The 23,386-nt window shown below is 41.3% G+C and overlaps 1 pseudogene; it reads left to right on the forward strand.

Moving 5' to 3' along the window:
- The first annotated feature begins 1,108 nt into the window (after positions 1 to 1,108).
- Positions 1,109 to 1,867, forward strand: LOC134601868 (elongation factor 1-beta-like; annotated as a pseudogene).
- Positions 1,868 to 23,386: the final 21,519 nt, after the last annotated feature.

Below are 23,386 nucleotides of genomic sequence, written 5' to 3' on the forward strand. Positions count from 1 at the left end.
TGGTCCTTTAAGCAGATGGTTAAATTGTAAATACACCATAATTCTTTTTTTATGTTAGATTTTGTATTCGATTGTTATGTTTAAATATGATTGATTGACATTATGTATTAGGCATGTGCATGGGAAAAATTTTTGGTTTGGTTCTGCATTCCGAAATTCGGCACTTCAGAACTTTGGTAATTCTGTAATTTCGGAACTTCAGGACCTCAGCAATTCGGCGCTTCGGCAATTCGGAATTTCGGAACTTCTCTTGCAGGGAGTTATCTACCAAAAGGCTGAAAGACCTAAATTGGTCTTTTAGTTAAATTTACTAATACTAAGTAAAGATTACTTAGTATTAGTAAATTATGCCCCTACTCGCTATACCGTGAGATGGGGCATCTCTAGTAAACAGAGAGCAGCCTGTGGCTGCTCACTGTTAAAAAAAAAAAAAAAAAAAAAAATAACAAATCAAGGTCCCCCTTCCCGAGCCCCCACCCGCAACGTGCGAGTGGAGGCTTTTAAACTAAAGGGGGCCTCTTGCGACCTGTTTTTTGCTCTCCATTTTTTTTTATAACCTAACCTTGACTTGTACTTCTCAACCACATTGTCCCTTACTTGTTTGGAGAGTTCCTTGGTCTTCATGGCAGTGTTAGTGGTGCCTGTTGCTTAGGTGTTGCAGCCTCTGGGGCCTTTAAAAAAGGTGTGTATATGTAATGACAGATCATGTGACACTTAGATTGCACACAGGTGGACATCATTTCACTAATTATGTGACTTCTGAAGGTAATTGGTTGCACCAGAGCTTGTTATGGGTTTCATAACAAAGGGGTGAATACATACGCACATGCCAATTTTCTGTTTTCTATTTCTAAAAAATAGTTTCATGTATATATTTTTCTCATTTCACTTCACCAACTTAGACTATTTTGTTCTGATCCATCACATACAATTCAGATTAATAAAACATTGAACTTAAGGCTGTAATGTAACAAAATAGGTAAAAAGTCAAGGGGGGTGAATACTTTTGCAAGGCACTGTATCTGAGTGATATTTTGGCAAACGTGTGCACTCAGATCCAAGCTATTCGGTGAAGTAACTTTTGTGGGCTTCTGAAATATTAACATGTATTGCTCTTTCTGCCGCTCCTCCACCTTTGCTTTGTCATCCTCTTGCAGCAGCTGTCATTGGTTTCGGTGATCTCAAAAAGAAAGCTGGCCTTCAGGTCCTCAATGAGTTCCTGGCTGACAAAAGCTACATCGAGGGGTATGTATCCTCCCAGGCTGATATTGCAGTATTTGAGGCAATGTCCGGTGCTCCCCCTGTTGACCTCTTTCATGCCATTAGATGGTACAACCATATCAAATCATATAAGAAGCAAGCTTTCTGCCTTCCTGGAGTGAAGAAACCACTGGTGAAATATGGCCCAGTGAACATTGAAGACACAACAGACAGCACTGCTAAAGAAACTAAAGAGGACGATGATGATGACATTGACTTGTTTGGCTCAGATGATGAAGAGGAAAGTTAAGAATCAAAAAGAGTCAGAGAGGAGCGTCTGGCACAATATGAATCAAAGAAGTCTAAAAAAAAAAAAAAACTTATTGCCAAATCATCCCTTCTACTTCATGTGAAGCCATGGGATGACGAAACAAACATGGCAAAACTAGAGGAGTGTGTCCGCAGTATTCAGATGGACGGCTTGGTGTGGGGAGCATCCAAACCTGTTCCTGTCGGCTATGGTATTAAAAAGCTGCAGGTCGCATGTGTAGTGGAAGATGATAAATTGGGCACAGATCTTCTGGAGGAGAAAATCACAGCATTTGAAGACTATGTACAATCAATGGATGTTTCAGCTTTCAACAAGATATATATATTTGAGTTATAGTGTTTTCTCACGCAATTATCTCTCAGGCACATTGAATCTTGGGAGTAACAACTCTGTAATGTTGTGTGAGAGACCCCATGTAGGAGTCAGTGCATAAAAGCCGTGTGTGGCCGAATAAACTGAGTTGACTCCCAGAACTGTGTGTCATCCAGTTACTGGGGGGATTGTGCCTTGGATTGTATACTGTTTCTTCTAGCTACGAGAACTGCCCAGCGGAGATACCTATGTTAGGTATTGGAGCAAGCGGCGGGATACAAGCCTGGCAGCGAAAGGAAGTAGCGTTCGTATGTGTCCGTGTATAAGAACGGAAACGTGAAAGTAGCAGTTTGTACTCAAGCAGCGGTTCATACAAATTCAGTTGTGGAATTGTGAATGGAGAGGAACTATGCTGGATTAAAACGAACAACTTTGAAGGAGTTGCTGGAAGCAAGAAGACAGATAGCCAGCAACAAAACTAAAGCCACATTGATTTTCAGAAAGATAGGTTCTTCAGTGATTGCAATTATTAATTGGTTCTTACCTTAAGTTATATAAGAAGGATAAGGAATACTAAAGTCTGCCCTCTGGGATTCTCCTTGCTATTCCTTTTGAATGTCATTTGCCAAATTACTCAACTGTTAATTATTATTTGAGTCTAATTACTACAACCACTTTGCATACCAGGACATATTTCATTATCAAGTTTATTTCTTCCAGTTAAAAGACGGTTACTTTGTACTGCAGGAATCACTGGCAACATATATTGAAGTTTATTGGATTATACTGCTTGTTGCTAATTAAGCATTTCTTATTTTCATTTGCAACCAATTACCATTTTTCTTGTAAAGATATACTTAACCAAGATTTCCATTCTCCATGCATTATTATTTTAAAACATTATTGCTGCAGAAGACTGCCATGGTTAAAGTTCTTTATTTAAATAAAATATATTTTCTTAAAGTGACAGTTTCTAATGTGTTTCTTCACCTGCTGTTGAGTTCCAAATAATTTTCTCACGAGAATATTACAGCAGGAAAACCTTAGTGACCCCATTTTGCAGGTCAATAGGGATAAAGTAACCCAGTCACAGGCAGGATTAGAGGGAGAGAGGTACTCCTGGCACCAGGGCTTATTGTACCGCGACTCAGAGAGAGTCGCGGCAGGGCCAATACCAGTCCACTCCGGACAACTAGTCGTCCCACAGAAATAAAGTAGAGGGTTATTACAGATAGCCCACAATATTCCCGTATCTGGGCACTTAGGGGTCAGCCGCACCAGATATCGGCTTACCCCTTTGTCACTCCATTTGGCCTGTACCAGTTTAAGGTCATGCCATTCGGGATGAAAAACGCACCCCTAATAAGCACAGGGTGACTTAGACATAAGAGGGGGCTTGGAAGTGGAGAAGGGGAGTCCCCAGTAAATCTGCCATGGCCTCCCACCCAAACTTAAACCTATCCCCATATGACTCCACTATCAGGGGGCCACGGTGACACCCATACATCCCAATAGCAAATCTGGAACCCTGTGTCTCCAGCCCAGGATAGTTTCCAGCATATTTCTCCCCCTTTGGAAGGAGACCAATACAGGAGATCCTAAATGAGTTGACTCCGAAGTTAGTCAGTACATCCTGCCCACCAAGGCCATCACCAAATCTGTCCCCCAGGAACAAGGACAGCTATCTGCAGGCTGGATTCTGGACATCTACTCCTCCAGTCACATCACTAGCACAGGTATGGCATATCTGGAGGATAAAGGCGGTTGGTTATTGCGTGTATGTTTGCAAATTGGTGTGTTAAATTTGTTTGTGGGTGTGTGTTTTATTAAACTGTGCCTATGAATAATTCAAGTGAGTCAGTGTTTCTGGTTGATAATTTTTTGTCAACCAGAAACACTGAATCACTTGAATTATTCATAGGCGATTACCTAACTTCATGCCTGACTGACATAAAATTACCCTCCATAAGTAATGGGTAGTATAACTACATATAACAACACAATAGAAATGAATGAAACATGGGGGATGGTTGCACTCACCTGAACATGCTTACATGGGGTGCTGCTGGGGGCCATATTATACAATAAACAATACACACGATCCAGCGCACTCTCCTATCTACTAAATCTATCTTTCTACTAACAGCAACTTCAATGTTGACAGATTTTATTAGTTTTTTTAAAGTTTTTTTCTAATCTAGGCAAAAAATAATGGAGATTTAGTTACATCATATGATCATACATTGCATAGTAGGACCTGCCAAAGATGGGGTACATTGACTTTGTGGCAGGCTTATGCAATGCATGATCATATAATGTAACTAAGATTGCCTAGATTAGGTGTTTAAAAAAAAAAAAAAAAACTTTAGAAAAAACTTTAAAAAAAACTAATAAAATCTGTCAACATTGAAGTTGCTGTTTAGTACATAGGAGAGTGCGCTGGATCTTGTGTATTGTTTGTTATATAATATGGCCCCCAGCAGCACCCCATTTAAGCATGTTCAGGTGAGTGCAACCATCCCCCCCATGTTTCATATGTTGGAAGGCCATTTGGCCTGAATTTGTGGGAGGAGTTATGATCTTATATAAACCCTACCCCCCTACTTACCTTTGTCGTGCAAGCTGTTTGTCCCCAACCACCTACACCCATCTATATTAACAATTCACCTTTGTGGGCCCTCTTTTACAGGCCTACTCGTACATTGGTTTCGGCACACCTCAACCAACTTTGCTTCTCCTTCTACATTCCATTACGTATTAGATAAATTCCGAGCACAAATATATATAAATATTTGGGAGTCTAGCCAACTCCTTGGTTTTGCAACCCTCCCTGTTACAGGTGCCTCATCTCAGGACCCTATTTAGCCTTGTACTGCAGAGAGCCTCAGGAATTTTTTCCCTCAAGTAAGTGAGTTATTCACATAAGAGTAGACATTAGACTGTGAGAGTAGGACCTGCCAAAGATGGGGTACATTGACGTTGTGGCAGGCTTATGCAATGTAGGATCATATAATGTAACTAAATCCCCAATATTTTTTTCCTAGATTAGGTGTTTTTTAAAAAAAACCTTTAGAAAATAGATATGAATGGGATGACATCCTTTACTAATTGTGCATAAACAACAGTAATCATTTGATCACAAGTTCAACTATAGTCATAACAATTACTGTTTTGTTAACGTAATAACTTCGGTTCTCAAGAGAATGGACACAAATTTTAAGTGTCACAGTATACATCTAATTAACATCAACAATATAGATTCATATGCACCTTATACATGAAGATGGGTGTCTAACAAAGCTAGATGGCATTCAGTCATCTGGCACAAGAGCGGTTAAATATCCCGTCCAGTATAACTCAATGTACGAAACAAATTTTTGTACACAAAGCATAATCCATTCTATGGAGCATTATTGAGTTCTTCACAATATACACTCTAGCATAAATCTTAACTTTTTTTTGCCGAGACGAATAATTAGAAGAATATTACTAAGCCACAATATCACATTAGCATAACAAGTACGATCGAGAATGACGTTATAGACACAAATACCAAGCCTTGGGAGCGATTGTTACATAATTGATCTATTTATATTATATTTTATTATGGCTTCTTTTTCCATTCTATTATGTCTCCATATATTATGTCTCTACATAATGCTGCTCCCACCTATCTATCCTCCATTATACACAAGTATGTCCCGTCTAGGCCCTTACGATCTGCTGAAGACTTACGTCTATCTTCTGTCCGTACTTCCACCTCTGATGCTCGCCTTCAAGATTTCTCGAGGGCTGCACCGTTCCTGTGGAACTCGCTTCCCTCCTCCATTAGATGCTCACCCAGTCTCCACTCCTTCAGAAAATCGTTGAAAACTCACTTCTTCATAAAAGCGTATCAATTAAACTGTTAATAGCTCCCGGCTGATTCCTCTTCTGCAACTGTCACTAGTCTAATACTATCCTTACCTTTTTGTGTCATTTTACCCCACTCCCTCTAGCATGTAAGCTCATTGAGCAGGGCCGTCAACCCCTCTGTTCCTGTGTGTCCAACTTGTCTGGTTACAACTACATGTCTGTTCATCCACCCATTGTAAAGCGCTGCGGAATTTGACGGCGCTATATAAATATCATTATAATAATAATAATATTAAGTTAAGACACGTAAGGGTTAATCGCAGTACGAATCATCCCTTACCCTCACAGGCTACACAGTATAAGTGACACACTAATAACTAATTGGTCACTTCACAAACCTTAATTTGCATAAATTGTGATGTCAGGATTATGATACCGCCCCTCATGACGTGTTACCTTGTGATTCGTCCCACATTAGACTCCCAGCAAGGTATACCCCTATTTAAGGCAAGTACTAGTCAGTCTAGTTTTTACCCTGACGAAGGTGCACACAAAAGTGCACCGAAACGCGCGTCAGGTCTTCTTCACTATTTCACAGGGCACTTTCACAGTGCAGGTAACCAGCATTCTAATGCAGAAAGATAAGTCCTGCGCTCACTCCCATCACTGGGCGGCAGCAATGACTACAGTACACATCAGCCCCAATATATAGTAAAAACCAAATAAAAACAAGTTACCTGCGCTCTCTCCTTAATCCCTATGTATTTTTAAACAAATTTAGTTTATTTTAGTTACCTCCAATGGCCATGAGAGGATGAGCCCACCTGCCAACGTCAAGGCTGTCCCCCCTAGGTGGGTCCTAACTCTAACCATTCACCTTGCTTCCTTGAGCCTCTGGCAAAAATCTCTAATGAGACAGAAAGGGGTATTTTTTTTTATATACACCCCTATATATTATTAACCCTTAATAGGGAACACATGGGATGGGCGGCTGCATTGTAACAAGGCTGAGTGATACATCCCATGTGTTCCCTATTAAGGGTTAATAATATATAGGGGTGTATATAAAAAAATACCCCTTTCTGTCTCATTAGAGATTTTTGCCAGAGGCTCAAGGACGCTAGGTGAATGGTTAGAGTTAGGGTCTGGGATATCCAGACCATTACGTACAAACTGCTCAGACAATTTCTTCCATGTCAAGATGTCAGGAGATACGGAGACCTTCAAGGCTCTGCCTTGCTCGGGTAACAAGATTAAGTAGGGCCTATTATCTGGTCTGAAGGTAAAACCGTATGTAGGGGTCACAGGATAAGACCGGAAACCCCAGTTGTCTTGACCTCCCCGGTCATTACGATCTTGGGATAAGATGGCAGGACTGCCCCGTCTCCTCAGAGCGCATACCTGGTGAACAGGGTTCGGAGATGGTGGGTCCTCCGTCTATACTCTATTTATCCCTCACAAGAGCCGTTTTGTTTTTTTGGATTTGCGCCAACCTACTTTTCAACTACAGTCAAGGAGACCTGCGAGACCTTATGGGGATACCTGGGGGTACCCCGAATCCTACACAGACATCTTTCACGCTTAGACAAGGACATATCTGGATGGAAATCTGCACTCCGGTTTGCATTTCCCATCCCTTTGACTATTTCTGGGATTCACTATTCCCAGAATAGTCGACCACCGTTCCTCCTCATGTGCTCAATTCGGAACCCTGAATGGACGTCCTTTGGAGTCTTTCCCCCAACGCATCCGAGGATTACACAGTCCACTTGGAATATTGGAATCACTTAGGATACGGCTAGTTTGACCACACTCTGGCGTGCATTAGAAATGTATTCTCGGATGAGACATCTCACCGGGTAGGCCAGGAGGGAACGTAAGATTCTACTTGGTTCAATTGCGATTTGGTTGTGGACTTAGGCGCATTCCTTGAGATTGAAGATCTACTTGCAAGGCCGCGTTGCCGGGTGACCCTGGCACGATCGGTGGAGCAACCTTACACATCAAGAGTTGAGACATGGTGGCAGTGTCTTATCGCGGCCCTAGGTCCGCATATGACTTTTGACATTTTTTTTTTAACCGCAGGGAAATGGCTAATAGGGCGGTTTGTCAGCTCATGGACCAGCTGGTAGGCAACAGGTTGCATCCCCACGTACAACAGATCTGTCAACAGATTATGTTTTTTCAGTTTTTGGGATACTTCATCAGCTGGCGTCTCCATCGTTCGTTGTATTGTCATCTATCGCAGTTGGAAAGTCCATTTAGGATTGCTCGGGTAGCTCCGAGAATAGGTACCAGCGAAACAAACAGCATTGGATTTGTTGACTGAGCGTTAAAACAGCAAATACAAAGCCTCCTGTCATGTTATAAAATTGTAGATTATGCTAGCTTTAGTGTACCTATAATCTTAATTTTATTAATGACAGGAGGCGAGTATTTCCCACCCATTTTTTTCCCACCCTTGTTTTATGTTATAAAAATTGGATTAATCAGATACGTATGCAACTCTGTTTGTTGTCTCTGCTACCTGTCGCCTGTTCTTATATCTATGTTTATTTTCATAAGTAGGGTTGGGATATCTACGTTTTAAGGTAATTTTGGTTGCTACATTGGGTGCACACATGTTTATTCAGAGTACTTTTCATTGGATAATCAACCTGTTTGGTTCTGTTTTTTTCTCTCGTTTCAGTTTACAGTCCATCAACTCTATCTGGTTTGGCAGTTCTTCTTGGATGGTGGACATCGTTGTATTCATCGTATCTAGGACTTCGTTTCTTTCCCATTATGTTTTCTGCTTTTTGTTCTGTTTTTGTCGCAGCTTGAAAGAGGAAATTATGCATGAGGAGGGGAGTTTTATGGTACTTAACTTTTTTCTGATTGGTTGTTTTTCTGTGCTGCTGTGGAGTTCTAGTAAAGAGAGACTTAAGCAAATACTCGCCTCCTGTCATTAATAAAATTAAGATTATAGGTACACTAAAGCTAGCATAATCTACAATCATAGACCAATATTTATTAAAGTCTGAATTGTGGATAGCAGCAATATATATAACGTAGAGTAACAAGAGGATTAGCCATTGAGCTTAGGACATTTTTTATCTGTATGACTTTTCAGAATTATGGTTTTTATAAGGGTATAAGGTAGATGTAAATATGCAATTTTTTCATTATTTTCCTGTTTGAACATCATCCAGTTGACACCTGTTTATGGAGTTTTACTCCAATAAATAGAGTATTGTCACTCTTATTTCGTATAACAGGGATTAAGCCCCAGACACCGCTGGAGTGTCCATTTGGTGTTACAGTCCCTGAGCGAGACAGATACGCACTGTCCTACCCTGGTTACTGTTCCTTAGCTAGGCAGTATGTATGTATGAAAAATGATAATACATCCTATGTGATAAAGTGTACGTTTCACCACTAGTTGTAATTGTGGAGCGTTAAACAAAATAAACACTTACCCCTAAGAGTTAATGTAGTAATGCAAAGCTGAAAAATAATAAAGCAGGGGGCGGGGCCGGACTGTGGAGCTGAAAGGAAGCCATCTCATGCAGCTCCGGTCCTAAGCCTGAATAAATACTGATTTTCTGCCCACGAACTGACTATTAACCCTTCAAAATAAGATATCTGAATAGAGTAACCTGCCAGCATCACAAAGAGACCAACCGACGGCTGCAGATCTTAAAAAAGTGAGGAAGCTGAAAACTCGGGCCTACATGATGGCATGAACCTGAGGCCTATTGCTGTGCCTGGAAGCACTCTGCACATGCTCAGTGAACGAGCATGACAGGAAAGCGCCTATCTCTCCTAACGTGCAAGAGGCGACCGGAGAGAACACGCTGCGGCCCTGCAACCCCCCCAGGACCGGGGAGGTCATCCCGGTCACCTGTTAAATTGTTTAAATTGTTTCCTGTTTTGAAGATGCAAGTTTTCATATACAGGCTTGCGGTTACCAGCCTGCAATTGCGGGACGTTGGATGCAGCTCTGCCAGTATGTACTCAGCCACTACAGGGGAGACAAGACATACATTGTGGAGCCCCCTACTTGCCTTGTCATGGAACGGATTAAACGACTCTTAACAAACTCACCCAGGAGTCCGCCCAGAAATCACTCAGGAGCGCCGAGAGGACTGCCGACATGCAGTGGCATCATGGCTACCGGACTGTCTCGGGTCGGACAGGAGTGACCTCCATCTCTAGGAGATCCGGAGACCTGGAGAATGTGGCTTCCCGTTGCTGCGAGCCCGGCCGTGCTGGTCTGTGGGGGGCTGCGGTGGATCGGTGGCCGCAGGGCCGCATGGACTAAGCTTAGGAGGAGTGGCCGGCGATGGAGGGGGCCCACGGAGGCACCCTGTCTTACTTATTGAGACTCCACCGGGACAGTGGAGGTGCAGAGGCCGCCCAGTTAGTGGACTCTACGAGAGGGGGGGTCTCATGGACTGGGGGTACCTCGAGTGCCCGCTATACCGAGAAGCTCATGGGGGGGCTTTACCCGGAGCCGGGTGTTAATGTATATGTTGGCACCCTTGGGTGCCTGATGTTGATGCACTGGGCAGGGCCCCGCAGAGGCTTCATACTACACCTTACATGTGACACACTCAGGCAGGGATAGCTTCCACCTAAAGCAGGAAGTTATTTTTACTTACTTATTTTATTTCCTTAATTACTTACTCGTGTTTTTTTTTTTTTTTTAATTAATATAACCTGCCCGCACGTGCTTGGACCAAGATCCCTGGGGTTCACAAGAGGACCTAACCGGGGATCTTCACGTAGGGCCCTATCCCACAGGCCCCTCCACAACCCCGAGGGCACCCTTCCCATCTTTTTTATTTCCCCTTCTCTTATACTATCACATCATGATTACCTGGAGCGCTAGAGGGAGTTATACTTGGTACAAACTTAATATGGAGCCTGGGCTATGGCTACATAAGCCTAACAGTAGAATGGAGTAGGCCATACGCCATAGTTAATGACACAGTTTTTGCCACAAAATAAATCATAAGAACCCAGGTGGCGATAAACAGAAGAGCTGCTTCTTCTTCGCTGCATTCTTCTTCCCGCACGTTAAGGCACAACGTTCATAACTGTAACCCTGTAAATTGATTTCGTTTTTTTGGAATATACCCTTTATAATTGCAGGAAAACACACAGGAAATAGGATAGAGCAAAGGAAAATGAACAATCAGACATACATAAGTGAAACACTGTGGGCTGACACTCGCCTTTAAAGTTTAACCTGAAAACTCACATAGCTCATACAACTTGGATAGCAGGTGGGCCTGATGCACAGTTGCAACCATGCGATTTTTCTACATACTGACTATTAGTTATCTTTATAAGACATGTGCTACTAAGCCTGCTGTACTTATATTAGTATTAATTTAAATACTTAAAGTTAGCACTGATAGACTTACATATATCATATACTCGTTACTCTCAAGTTCATTAAGCACATCTTCATAAAAATGCCCACTTATTTTGTAATATCTGTCGGCAATGTCACAGTATGTCATATTTAACTGCATTACATTCGCACCCTTTATTATAAACGCCTCTATACAGATATGACACCTGTAGTACACTTCATGGACGCATTGTTTTCCAGACTTGTAATTATATTATTTCTATCACGACTGACTTTACTGCACTGTAATGCTGCAATATTATTGTACAACAGCTTATATTGAAACAAGCCCACTGTTTACGTATGCAAAATGATGTGAATAAAAGCCTTTCTTGAATAAAAAAAAAGCAAAATAAAAAATAAAATTAAAAAATTATAAAACATATATAGTGTAATACGATATTGAATAGTTTGGGAGGTATAGAGTCACAATGGGCACACTCACATGTAAAAGAGCCAATTACGGCAGGCTCAAATCTCAACAGCTTGTTTGTACTCTGGTGACACTGAACCTCTCCTTTCTTTAAATATCTTTATATGCAAAAAAGAAGGAAGGGGGGAGAAATGGAGATAATGTGTAGCATACAATTGACTTCTCACCTTTTAATGAGCCCAGACCTACCTCTTGGTGTATAAGTAGATGGGCCTTTAAGGGGGCTACTACCCTTCTTTAACAGCAGCAGATGGTCCACTTGGACGACAACTTTATGTGTATAAAACCAAATGTATTTTAAACAAATAAAATAAAAACAAATGCTGGAAGTAATACATACAATTTAACCCCTTAAGGACGGAGGATGGAGGACGGTTCAGGACCGTCATCGGCATTTTTGCGTTGCCGACCGGTGACGGTCCTGAACCGTCCTAACCGTCCAATGTACTTACCCGATCGCCGTCGTTCCCCCGGCGGCGATCGGCGGTGCTCCCGGTGTGGGGAGACTGCCTGCAGCCCAGACAGTCTCCCCATGGCGGTTTAGGACCCCTGTGGCCATGTGATCGCCCAACAGGGCGACCACATGGTCACAATAGGTGTCCTAGTCTCTGCCTGCAGGGGGACTGTCTGTGCTGACAGGCAGTCTCCCTGCAACTGTAAAATCAGTGTAAAATCAAAAAAAATTTAAAGTTATAGTTAATAAAAAAAAAATATTATATATGTGTATATATATGATATATAGACATATATTATACCTATATAATATATGTCTATATATCATATATATAATGTCATGCTAAGTGTATTTTTATATTAATATGTACATATATTAATATAAAAATACACTTATAATTAATTTACACACGTATATATATAATATATATAATAACTATATATATTGTATATATATATATATTATTATAAAATACGAATAATAAATAATTTAAATTAAATTTAAATTAAAAATAATAATAAAAATTAAAAAAAAATTATATATCTATGCGAAATTTTATTCTAACTGTATTTTGATATTAATATATATATATATTTATATCAAAATACACTTAGAATGAAATTGTATATATATCTATGTATATATAAATAAATAAAAAGAATGCAAACTATTCATATGTCCATATACAAAATTACATAAATAATTATATAAATATACACGTAGACTTCAAATATATAAATATGCATATATATTTAAATTCTACGTGCGTATTTATGTAATATTTTTACATAATTAAGTTATTTTATTGATTGCAATTTAAGGGACCTGCCTGCCAACCCAGGCTGAAAGTACAGAGAATTTAATTTGCTATCACTGTATTTTACCCTGTAACGTTCTACGACACCCTAAAACCTGTACATGGGGGGTACTGTTTTACTCGGGAGACTTCGCTGAACACAAATATTAGTGATTCAAAACAGTAAAACATATCACAGCGATGATATTGTCAGTGAAAGTGACTTTTTTTGCATTTTTCACACACAAACAGCACTTTTACTGATGATATAATTGTTGTGATACATTTTCCAGTTTTTAAACACTAATATTTGTGTTCAGTAAAGTCTCCTGAGTATAACAGGACCCCCCATGTACAGGTTTTATAGCGTTTTTGAAAGTTACAGGGTCAAATATATTGGTCAAATATTTTTACATTGAAAATGGCCAGGTTGGTTACGTTGCCTTTGAGAGCGTATGGTAGCCCAGGAATGAGAATTACCCCCATGATGGCATACCATTTGCAAAAGAAGACAACCCAAGGTATTGCAAATGGGGTATGTCCAGTCTTTTTTAGTAACCACTTGGTCACAAACACTGGCCAAAATTAGCGTTCAATTTCGTTTTTTACTTTTTTCACACACAAACAAATATGAACGCTAACTTTGGCCAGTGTTTGCGACTAAGTGGCTACTAAAAAGTCTGGACATACCCCATATTGAATACCCTGGGTTGTCTACTTTTAAAAAAATATGTACATGTGGGGTGTTATTTAGCAATTTATGACAGATAATAGTGTTACAATGTCACTATTGATACATTTTAAAAATGTATGTTTTGAAACCGCAATATCCTACTTGTACTTATAGCCCTATAACATGCAAAAAAATAGCAAAAAGCATGTTAACACTGGGTATTTTTGAACTCAGGACAACATTTTGAATCTATTTAGCAGTTTTTTTCATTCGCTTTTGTAGATGAGTAAAAGATTTTTCACATAAAATTCAAAAAACTTTTTTTCAATTTTTCATCATATTTTTTCATTTTTTTAAAATTAAGTTACATGAGATTATATAAATAATGGTATGTAAAGAAAGCCCCTTTTGTCCTGAAAAAAACAATATATAATTTGTATGGGAACAGTAAATGAGAGAGCAGAAAATTACAGCTAAACACAAACACCACAAAAGTGTCAAAAAGATGCCTGGTCGCAAATGTACAACATCGCAAAAAAAGTCCGGTCCTTAAGGGGTTAAAAAGTCACGCAACGTCATTAATGGGCGTGTGTTTATGTTACCATGATTCATTGTATTGTCATTGGTGTCCAGGAAGTGACACGGCGAAACAAGCGATTTTGGAAGTAATATATATCTCATCCGATGCCAGTACCATGTTCATCCTTTATTTGTATCATGGTTGATGTCCCAATAACCATCTCAAGGCTGGGCAAAGTTCCAATTCAGTGGATGAAACATGCAATAGTGTCCTCATAAACAATAGTTTTACTCAGGCATATTTGGAGGATTTAAAATACATATGAATAAATAGATTAGTGATGTATGCACACAAATTGATTAAAGGGCCACTATAGTGCCAGGAAAACATACTCGTTTTCATAGCACTTTAGTGCCCTGAGGGTGCCCCCACCCTCAGGGTCCCACTCCCGTGGCGCTGAAGGGGGAAGAAGGGGTTAAGCACTTACCTTTTTTCCAGCGCCGGGCTCCCTCGGCGCTGGGACTCTCCTTCCTCTTCTTCCATCATCGGCTGAATGCTCAATGCTTTCCTATGGACGATGGCGTCTTCTCACTGTGAAAATCACAGTGAGAAGCGCGGAAGCGCCTCTAGCAGCCGTCAATGAGACAGCCACTAGAGGCTGGATTAACCAATAGGTAAACATAGCAGTTTCTCTGAAACTGCTATGTTTACTGCAAAACGGGTTAAACCTAGCGGGACCTGGCACCCAGACCACTTCATTAAGCTGAAGTGGTCTGGGTGCCTATAGTGGTCCTTTAACTCACAAAATACATAGTGGTAAATGGGGGTTAGATGTATAGGATCTTTTCAGTACTATTATAATGTTATTAAAAATATATATTGTTATTAAAAAATGTATACATACATGTTAAGAGTACTGGCATGTAAATAAAATTAAAATTAAGACCTCAAATTAAAACATCCAATGGAATATTCTATGGATGTCAACCTGATATGAGTTGTGTATTTCAAATGTCAATCTATTAATGAAAATGTATACTAGTGTGAATATATATATATATATATATATATATATATATATATAAACAAAAAAGAAAGAAAGCCTTGCACTCCTACTTACGGTTGTAGTGAACCGGTGCTCGATTGCACTATTCAATATAAGTAAATGATAATCAGCACTCCCAGGTATTTGTAGAAAAACCTCTATTTATTCCAAGTAAATGTCAACGTTTCAGTTCCTCTAGGGAACTTTCATCAGGACAGCAAGCAACAAACAAATGAAGCAGAAACTGTGTTTAAATAAGAACAACAATCACAACAAACTTACAGATCAGCTGTGTATGGGGGCCGGCCATTCCAATTACCACACTCCCGGGCTGACACCATCTGCAGTCAATGTTTCATTAAGCATCGCTTACTTCCGTGTATACACTGGTTGCCAAGGTGAGTCTGACGTCAAGATCCAGGCTTCCACTCATTGGCTGACTCTCCCAGTGATCACGTTACGTGTGACTCCAATGTGTCAAGCGCATGCGTATAAAGCAAGAGACTGCGATATAGTGTCCACTACCCGATGTGGATTTGAAATATAACCATTTCACACACCAAATGCTTGATAATATTGTACCTTCATGTAGCAGGGATACATCCCTGTCCTGTATGTCATATCTGGTCATTCCGATCACCGAACCACTGGGTCAGCACCACCTAAGGTCTAAGTCTCGTCGAGCGCCGTATCCTTCCGTATGCGGGCTGGTTGCCAGGGTGATATTGACGCTAAGCGCCTAACTTTCCCCCATTGGCTAATTCTCCAAGCACCTGCATTCTGTGTAACCATGGAGATTCACGCGCATGCGTCTGAGACAGACCTTCGGTATAGTGTTAATCCACGGAACGGGTTTGAAATTTGGCCAGATACCACGTCAAATATTAGATGACATGATGTCAATACACGGGTTTATAACCATTCTCCCTACCCATCACCATATCCTCTATGTACCAAGCAAAAAACCCTGACCCTGACTATATGTTATCCAGATAACGTGTATACATAGAAAATAGCCTATTACTTCGGACTGTAAATAAAAAAAGGATATATCTAATATGTGCAATATAGCCTGCTCTTAAATAATCAGAATCAAAAATCTCAGTGATCCTAAAGGAACAGGGAACTAAGTGCAATAGAGTATAATATAGCCAACCAATCTCCAAGATCTATTGGACGTGTAATGCAAGACCACTAATGGCCAGTGTCTGATGTATTATTCAATATATACAAAAAAGTGGAAAAAGTGAAAAAACAAAGATCAATAACAACAGTGATAGTGTTATCATGTGCAAAACCCTGTACATATAGCCTATGGCTTGTGCCATGCCCACATCTATCACAACATGTGGTGATTCACATAACAGGAGATTGTCATCATAGACACTAATCTCCATTTCAAGCAACAAAAAAATAATACTGCTGTATTCTGCATAAAGAAGGAGGATAAGGAGGGAGAGTCCAGGCTCTGGTGTACCCCAATATACCTGATTCGTAAATCAGCATCTGTATTTTAGTATGTCATGCAAAGATGTATCAATGTGTTCTAAACTAGAAAAACATTGGAACCATGATTGAATATACAATAATGGTGAAAATTTAAAAGCTCCAGCACTATGACTAAAAAATAATATTAAAATAGAAATACATACAACATACACCTATTAGGACCCATATGTTTTAAAGAAAAGAGATATACGATAATTTTTCATTGAGTCCATCGGGAGCAAGAGTTCCCAATTTTTTGATCCACCACGTCTCTTTCTGTAGCAATTTTTCCTGTCTGTTGCCTCCTCTTCTAGAGGGAGGAAGATGGTCAATCGCTACACATTTCAGTGTTGCTAGAGGATGGCCCTTCTCCAAAAAGTGGCGAGCCACTGGTTTGTCCGACTTTTTATCCCTATAGGCAAGGCGGATGCTCGACCTGTGGCCTCTTATACGTTCGCATAGGGCAGTTTCTGTCTTGCCCACATAGTTCAATCCACATGGGCATGATAATTTGTATATTACGAAATCTGTTCGGCAACCTATCCTATGTTGAATCTTAAATACCTGGCCCGTGTGAGGATGATTAAAGCTCTTACATGGGATGAGGTGTCCACAAGTGACACACCCCAAGCATCTCACGCATCCGTTATTAATGGTATTCTTATTGGTAGGCATGTAACTTTGAATTGGGTCCGTATGTACCAGCAGATTTCTCAGGCTCCTGCTATTTTTGTAGGAAAACATTGGTTTCTTCCGGATGCTTTCCGGAAGGCTAGGGTCCTTTTCCATCATGTGCCAATTCTTAATCACCGTTTGACAAACTCTAGTGGTGGAAGTGTTGTATGTCATTGGGAAAGGGATCCTTGATATACTGTCGCTTGCTTGCTTCGCTTTCTCTGTTGTGTGGTCCCTCACTCTCTTAAGGGCTCTATCCAAAATTTTCCGTGTGTAGCCTCTAATTAAGAATTTGTTGTACATTTGTTGTAACTGTACTTCACACTGGGCTACCCTAGAGTTATTCCTGATAACTCTCAGAAATTGTGAATAAGGCAATGAGTCCCTCACATGTTTAGGATGCGCACTCTCATAATGAAGTAAGGTGTTTCGGTCCGTGGGTTTCGTATATAATTGGTATTCTATTGCTCCTTGGTCGAGTATGATCTCCAAATCAAGGTATTGTATTTTCTCATTGCTGATATTTGATGTAACTCTAATTGGTGATTCCAACCCATTAATATTTTCAACAAATTTGATTGCATCCTCAGGACCACCCTTCCATAGGATTAAAATATCATCTATGTATCGAAAATACTTGAGAATGTGTCCTGAATATTTTGTGAGGATGTGCTCCCTCTCATACTGGTACATATATGAGTTCGCGTACATGGGGGCCATAGCCGCCCCCATGGACGTCCCCGCTTTTTGTAGATACCACTTGGTTTCGAATCTAAAATAGTTATTTTCCAAAGCCAGGGCTAGCAGATCCAACGTAAACTCTATAGGGGGACCTCGATAGTGTTCAGTCTCACATAGTAGTACTCTCATAGCCTCAATGCCCCCATCATGGGGTATCACTGTATACAAGCTGGAGACATCCAGAGTGATTAGAGTGATATGTTCATTCACAGATTTTATCTTTTTCAACTCTTCTATCAATTGTGCCGTGTCTCTTATGCATGTAGGAATTGCATAGACCGGTACTTTAAATAAAAAGTCCAAGTATTTGGCAATGGGCTCTAAGATTCCATCCACTGCCGATACAATCGGTCTTCCGGGAGGCTTGGAGGAGTGCTTGTGGATTTTCGGAAGAGTATAAATGACAGGTATCCGGGGATTTCTTTTCTCCAGAAACTGTGATAGTTGTATATCGATGAATCCTGCCATCACTCCAAATTTCAGAGTTTCATGAATTTTCTGTGCTATCTCTTTCATAGGATCGCCTTCAAGAACTTGATAGGTATTTGTGTCTTCCAACTGTCTGTATATCTCCAGAGCATAATCCTTGTAGTTTTGTATCACAATTCCCCCTCCTTTATCCGCCGGTCGAATTATGATTGAGGCATCTTGAGATAGTTGTCGAATAATCGCTCTCTGTTTCATTGAGAGGTTAGAGTGTGTTGGACGCTGATTGACTACTATTTCCTCCATTTCGGTTTTCATTAGTGTAAGGAAAGTTTTAATGGTCGGATGACAAACAGGTGGATCAAATTTGCTCGCAATTTTAAATCTGTGCATGGTACCCTGCTCTTGTTCCAATGGTAGTTCTTCTTGTGGTTTCTGAAAAAAATCTTTTAATCTTAATTGTCTACCAAATTTGAAAAGTTCCACATCCCATAGAAACTGGTTGGGTAATGTGGTGGGGATGTAGGAGAGACCTTTATTCAGGATATCAATTTCTTCCCTTGACATCTCCCTATCCGATAAATTAAAGACCGGAATTACTTCCGGAGGGGTGGTTTGTCCCTGAGTCCAGTGGGGATGCCCCCTCTGGCCCCTCCGTGTGACATGTCTCTTTCGTTTCTTAACGTACTCCTGGTGATTTTGCGTGGAGGAGAAGTCGTCTCTGTTTGGTCGCTTATCCCTAAAAAAGTGACCGACTTTTGCGATGAAGATCCCTCATTTTCTGAGGCCGACTCTCCCGAAGTTATATCTATGGTGGAGACGTTGGGTTTGATGATTCTTTTGCGGAAGCGTCTAGGTCTCTGTCTTTGGTCCCCCATCAACCATCTATATACTTGATTCTCACTATAGTCCATTCTAACCCTCTCCATCTTTTGCCGTTTGAACTTTACTAGTTGGTTTTTGTATTTTAGAATATCCTCACTGAGTTTCAGTTGTTGACCAATACCCTCTTGTGAGTTAAGGAGCACAGCATGCTCACTTTCTATCTGTTGTATTTTGATTCGGACATCTTGTAAATCCTCCTTGACATCCTGGATTATGACCAACATCAGATCCAAGGAACACTTATTAAGGACAGACGTCCAATTTCTCCTCACTTTGGGTTTCATCCTCCCTATAGTAGGTACGTTCTGTATTCTGAACCCCCTTGGGATTTGTTTGGCCTTGTGATAGTCTGATAAAAAGAGGCCATGAAGGTCCAAGTCAACTTCTCTCTTCTTTAATCTTAGTAATTTGAAGTAAACATCTTTGATGGTGATTGTAGTGGGAAGTTCCAGACTAGAGGTGTCCCATAAAATATTTTGGGCTTGTTCATCAGTAAATTGTAATGTCTCCATTTGGGACGAGTCCTCACCTGTAGTGTCCCCATAGCTTTCCATCATGATGTTGCAAGTAAGGAGGGATGATATTCTACCAATTTGGCAAGCGGAGAGGTGTTAGGGGGATCCCAGATCTACGTTGCGGATTTCCAAAAAAATATTTAAATAAGACTTAACTTTTATTGAATTTGTCTAAAAAATCTCTAAACACAAAAACATATGGTGATCCAACGGTACTAATATGGTGCCGGAGGCCCCTTTAAGAGCAGTAACTGAATATGCTGATTAAGTACACAGCCAGCAGACTCCTGATTATCAGGCAAGCCCCAGCCCGCATACGGAAGGATACGGCGCTCAACGAGACTTAGACCTTAGGTGGTGCTGACCCAGTGGTTCGGTGATCGGAATGACCAGATATGACATACAGGACAGGGATGTATCCCTGCTACATGAAGGTACAATATTATCAAGCATTTGGTGTGTGAAATGGTTATATTTCAAATCCACATCGGGTAGTGGACACTATATCGCAGTCTCTTGCTTTATACGCATGCGCTTGACACATTGGAGTCACACGTAACGTGATCACTGGGAGAGTCAGCCAATGAGTGGAAGCCTGGCGCTTGACGTCAGACTCACCTTGGCAACCAGTGTATACACGGAAGTAAGCGATGCTTAATGAAACATTGACTGCAGATGGTGTCAGCCCGGGAGTGTGGTAATTGGAATGGCCGGCCCCCATACACAGCTGATCTGTAAGTTTGTTGTGATTGTTGTTCTTATTTAAACACAGTTTCTGCTTCATTTGTTTGTTGCTTGCTGTCCTGATGAAAGTTCCCTAGAGGAACTGAAACGTTGACATTTACTTGGAATAAATAGAGGTTTTTCTACAAATACCTGGGAGTGCTGATTATCATTTACTTATATATATATATATATATATATATATATATATATATATATATATATATATGGAAATCCACTCAATGCTATGTGGAAAAATCCAGTATAATTGCATGGCGGAAACATTTCCAAAAGACATAAACAGGTCTATATTAAAATATAAAATATGAACTAAAATTGTGCTATAGAAAGTGACGCAACTCAAAATTACTTTTGAGACCATGTGGTTGCATAGTATTAAGGTTAAACATTAGTGATGTCGCGAACATAAAATGTTCTGTTCACGAACGGCAAACGCGAACTTCCGCAAATGTTCGCGAACGGGCGAACCGGGCGAACCGCCATAGACTTCAATAGGCAGGCGAATTTTAAAACCCACAGGGACTCTTTCTGGCCACAATAGTGATGGAAAAGTTGTTTCAAGGGGACTAACACCTGGACTGTGGCATGCCGGAGGGGGATCCATGGCAAAACTCCCATGGAAAATTACATAGTTGATGCAGAGTCTGGTTTTAATCCATAAAGGGCATAAATCAACTAACATTCCTAAATTGTTTGGAATAACGTGCTTTAAAACATCAGGTATGATGTTGTATCGATCAGGTAGTGTAAGGGTTACGCCCGCTTCACAGTGACAGACCAAACTCCCCGTTTAACGCACCGCAAACAACCACAAACAGTCCATTTGCACAACCGCAAACTCTCCATTTGCACAAGGTTGGATACCAAGCTAGCCATGTCCTTGTCCTCACTGATGTCATTGAAGGTCTCTTCCTCCACCCAGCCACGTACAACACCAATGGTCCCCGAAAGGTGACAACAAGCCCCCTGTATTTTTTTTTTTAATGTACACTACTGTTACACCAGATATGAGTTGCACTGGTGTGACACTGTGCCCTGGCAGGCCCTGAAACGCACACGTGTGAAGTAAACTGACTGCTATTATATTACAGTAAAAAAATGTTTTATTTTTTTTTAAATGCAAGCTATTGTGACACCAGATATGAGTGGTGGCACTGGGCAAGTGGGCACAGTATACGCTGTGAGCCTGACACACATGCTGGCAGGCAGGCAACTGCAATTAGATTACACAGGACTGATGTTCTAGCCCTTAAAAGGGCTTTTTGGGGTGCTGTCCTTACAGCAGAGATCAGATGAGTCCTTCAGTACTGTAGTGGACACTGAATACACTAGCCTAGCTATCGATTTCCCTATTAAATCAGCAGCAGCTACACTGTCCCTCCTCTCACTAAGAATGCAGCTTCCAGGGGGCGGGGCCTAGCTGTCATGGAGGAAAGACGGACTTCGTGTGAGCTCCCTCAATATCTCACTTTAAGCAGCTATCAACAAGCGAATTTCACCCCAGAAGGGGATGACCCAGCAATGTTGCTCCTACCTGACCGACCTGACAATAGCAGGCAGCAACTCGACAGAGTCTTACTTACCTCCGCGTGGCAAGTGTGGCCTGTTGCTCACCGGGCGGGAGAGGCGGCCGATCTCCCGATCCTGGGATGCCCAGGAGCAGCTACTTCCCGGCAGGAGCTCCGTTACCCCCCCTCGGACCGGTGGGGGTTATCCTGGTCCACCCCTGAGAGGCTGTCTGGAGCTAAGGGACGCACAGAGCACAGCCGCCCAGGCTGACATACTCATCTGCGACTCTCCCGCCGCGTGTCCTCCTGGTACCAGCAAAGCATGGCAGGATATTGAGTCTAAGCTGGACAGACTCTTTAATCAATTTTGGAAGCAAATAACAAGCAGGAAGCCCCAACAAGCTCCACCACAGCCCCAACAAGCTCCACCACAGCTAAGCGAAGCAGTCCCCATTAAAATCCACCAACGCAAAAGGCGTCGAAGACGGGACCGGAGGCACAAACAGAAATGCAGAGCCTGCCCCCACGTCAAGCACTCGCCTCTACCTTAAGCCACCACAATCCCGCACCGGACGTGAAGCACCACCGGGACAGATCCGACCACCTGACAAAACAAGCTTCCACCATCTCAAGCCGTGAACCCGGCACTCAGCCAGAGACTTGCCTTTGTTGTTCCAGGTATCAGGGACTCCCAGGGTCTGCACCTGGCGCCCTGAAGGGATCTGATGAGCACAAGCAGTAAACAGCAGCCTGCCAAGCATGTCCCACTATAGCCGATCCTCCACACCATGCCTTTGATCACATGAACTGCTCTCTGCACATTAACTAATTGTAAAGTAGCAAGCGTTTAAACATGTCATTATTTCACCTCCTAAAGAGTTTATTGTCGTAGTTCCTTACATGCCTTTACCTTAACCGTTCATGTATTATCATCTCATGGGGCGACTCACACTTGATTTATAACTAGTGGTGGAGCTGCTGATATAAATACACAGTTGATAACGTGCAAGCTACACCCTAAACATGACAGCCATCTTTCACAACAATGTACTGCTATATACTCATACCCTCAGTGCAACTTGCCATGATATACGCACGTTCAGCCTAGCACACTTCTGTCTAAAAAAAAAAAAAAAATGCAGCTTCCGAATGACTCTAAAACTAATGCTGTCCTGGAGGTGAGAGGGTCTGGGAGGGAGGGTCTGCTGCTGATTGGCTGGAATGTGTCTGCTGACTGTGCGGTACAGGGTCAAAGTTTACTCAATGATGACGAATAGGGGGCGGACCGAACATCGCATATGTTCGCCATCCGTGGCGAACGCGAACAAGCTATGTTCGCCAGAACTATTCGGGACATCTCTAGTCAGGATAGATGCCTCTGGAA

The sequence above is a fragment of the Pelobates fuscus genome, chromosome 3, assembly GCF_036172605.1.
Source record: "Pelobates fuscus isolate aPelFus1 chromosome 3, aPelFus1.pri, whole genome shotgun sequence".
NCBI lineage: Eukaryota > Metazoa > Chordata > Amphibia > Anura > Pelobatidae > Pelobates > Pelobates fuscus.